We start from the raw sequence: 3,177 nt of genomic DNA, 5'->3' as shown, positions 1-3,177 counted from the left end.
TGATCTGCCTGCCTTAGCCTCTCAAAGTGCTGGGATTACAGGCATGAGCCACCACGCCCGGCCTCTGTTGGTTTTTTTGAGACAGGGTCTCAGTCAGTTACCCAGGCTGAAGTGCAGGGCACGATCTTAGCAACCTCCTGGGCTCAGGTAATCTTCCTACCTCAGCCTTCCAAATAGCTGGAACTACAGGCATGTGTCACCCCGCTAATTTTTTTTTTTTTTAGACTGAATCTCACTCTGTCACCCAGGCTGGAGTACAGTGGTGTGATCATGGCTCACAGCAACCTCTGCCTCCTGGGTTCGAGCGATCCTCCCACGTCAGCCTCCCACATAGCTGAGGCTACAGGTTTGCATCACCACACCCAGCTAATATTTTTGTTTGTTTGTTTGGTAGAGACAGGGTCTTGGCTGTGTTGCAGAGACTGGTCTCGAACTTCTGGGCTCACGGAATTCTCCCACCTCTGCCTCCCAAGTGCTGTGATTACAGGCCTGAGTCACTGTCCCCAGCCCAGGAAGAAGCTGTGTTCTGTGCTGATACTGTTTCTCTGCGGCGATCTTCAAACTGGTTGTTGTGAGCTATTTCACAGGAATTTGGGGCCTGAAAAACATCCTAAGCGATCTAAGCCTTATGATCCTAGCATCAGAGATCCTGTCTGTAGGAACAATGGGATGCAATGGTCAGGAACTAGTGCTACGTGACATTTAGCAACAAGGAAGTAGGCGAAAGTGCAACCTGAAGGATGCTAATTATAACAATATTTCTGTCCAGAACCAGGTCTGCAGTTCTCGTCAACCCTGTGGGGACAATTTCAGTCCTTTCAGTGAGGGTGTGGCTCCTGAAGGATGAAGTGATCTCAGTTCTAACTCTGTACCTTAGGTGGGCCTGGACTTGTCTCCCGTACCCCATATGATATTTAAAACAAGTCCTGGCCAGGTACAGTGGCTCCCACCTGTCATCCAAACACTTTCACAGGCTGAGGCAGGTGGATCACCTGAGATCAGGAGTTCAAGACCAGCCTGGCCAATGTGATGAAACCCCGTCTCTACTGAAAATACAAAAATTAGCTGGGCGTGGCAGCATGTCCCTCTAATCCCAGTTACTGAGGAGGCCAAGGCACGAGAATCACTTGAACCCGGGAGGCAGAGGTTGCAGTGAGCTGAGATCACGCCATTGCACTCTTGCCTGGGGGACTGAGCAAGACTCCATCTCAAAAAATAAATTAATTAATAAATAAAAATAAAACATGGCCGGGCGTAGTGGCTCACACCTGTAATCCCAGCACTTTGGGAGATCACGAGGTCAGGAGATGGAGACCATCCTGGCTAACACAGTGAAACCCTGTCTCTACTAAAAATACAAAAAAAAAATTAGCCGGTTGTGGTGGCAGACGCCTGTATTCCCAGCTACTCGGGAGGCTGAGGCAGGAGAATGGGGTGAACCCGGGGGGCGGAGCTTGCAGTGAGCCAAGATTGCGCCACCAGCACTCCAGCCTGGGCGATAGAGTGAGACTCCATCTCAAAATAAATAAATAAATAAATAAATAAAACACAAGCCCTGGCCAGGTGCAGTGGCTCACACTTGTAATCCAAACACTTTGGGAGGCAGAGGCAGGAGGATTGCTTGAGACTATGAGTTTAAAACCAGCCCCAGGCAACACGGTAAGACCCTCATCTCTCCAAAAACTTAAAAAAATTATCCAGTTGTGCTAGTGCACACCTGTTGTCCCAGCTAATCAGGAGGCTGAGGCAAGAGGATCGCTTGAGCCCAGGAACTTGAGGCTGCAGTGAGCTATGGTCGTGCCACTGCATTCCAGTCTGGGTAATGGAGCAAGACCCTGTCTTACAAGAATAATAAAGAAATACACAAAACATAAGTCCTGATTGCTCACCCCATCCTCACTCCAGGGCAGAAGCAATGAGAGCTCACCAGTTGTTCTTTGCATGGATCAGTTTTTTCTCATTTCTGCCTTTGGAGATTTCCTTTTCTTTTTTGGAAATGCAACTGCGAATTTGAAGTAAATTTTTCTTACATTTTCATTGACAATTTTAAGGATTTTGTGATGGAAAAAATGTTCAGATTATTTATTTGTTTGTTTGTTTATTTTCTGAGACAGAGTCTTGCTCTGTTGCCCAGGCTGGAATGCAGTGGCACAATCTCAGCTCACTGCAACCTCCACCTCCCAGGTTCAAGCTATTCTCCTGCCTCAGCCTCCTGAGCAGCTGAGATTACAGGTGTGTGCCACCACACCCATCTAATTTTTGTAGTTTTAGTAGAAACGGGGTTTCACCATGTTGGCCAGGCTGGTCTCGAACTCCTGACTTCAGGTGATCCGCCCTCCTTGACCTCCCAAAGTGTTGGGATTACAGGCGTGAGCCACCGTGCCTGGCCCAGATTATTTTGCAGGCAAAATCAGAAATACACAAGGAGGTATTCGCTGAGCTATCAAGCACTGAGAAATGTAGCCAGTGTGACTGAGGAACTGACTTTTCAATTATATTTCATTTGAATTACTTTTCATTTAAGGTTAAGTAGCCACATGTGGCTAGAGGCTTTCATATTGGACAGGGCAGCTTTAGAAAGGAAGGAGGAATTCATCACTGTCCTAATAGCTGGGAAGGCTCAGGTCATAACCTAATACCGGGGCCTGGAACCTGCATTCTAGCCCTGCCCTTGTCCAGGTCTCCCAGGTCCTTGATGGAGGTCAAGATAGAAGGAAGTGGTTGGCCTGGATTCCATACCTTGAATTTGGACCTAGGAAGTGGCTGATGAATGGGTTATCCAGCCTGTAGGTCAGCCAGGCTGGAGAGGAGGCCTCAGGGTTTTGGAATAGGCCCTGCCCATTTCCGGTTTGGGGATGGGGCACAAAGTTGAGTAGGATCAGGAGAACTTTTTTTTTTTTGAGACAGAGTTTGACTCTTGTCACCCAGGCTGGAGTGCAGTAGCGCGATCTCAGCTCACCACCACCTCTGCCTCCCGGATTCAAGCGATTATTCTGCCTTAGCCTCCCGAGTAGCTGGGATTACAGGCATGTGCCACCATGCCCGGCTAATTTTGTACTTTTAGTAGCGAGAGAGTTTCTCCATGTTGGCCAGGCTGGTCTTAAACTCCTGACCTCAGGTGATCTGCCCGCCTTGGCCTCTCAAAGTGCTGGGATTACAGGCGTGAGTCACCACGCT

The sequence above is a fragment of the Mandrillus leucophaeus genome, unplaced genomic scaffold (genome assembly GCF_000951045.1).
Source record: "Mandrillus leucophaeus isolate KB7577 unplaced genomic scaffold, Mleu.le_1.0 Scaffold479, whole genome shotgun sequence".
NCBI lineage: Eukaryota > Metazoa > Chordata > Mammalia > Primates > Cercopithecidae > Mandrillus > Mandrillus leucophaeus.
Note: the sequence above shows the minus strand (reverse complement) of the source record.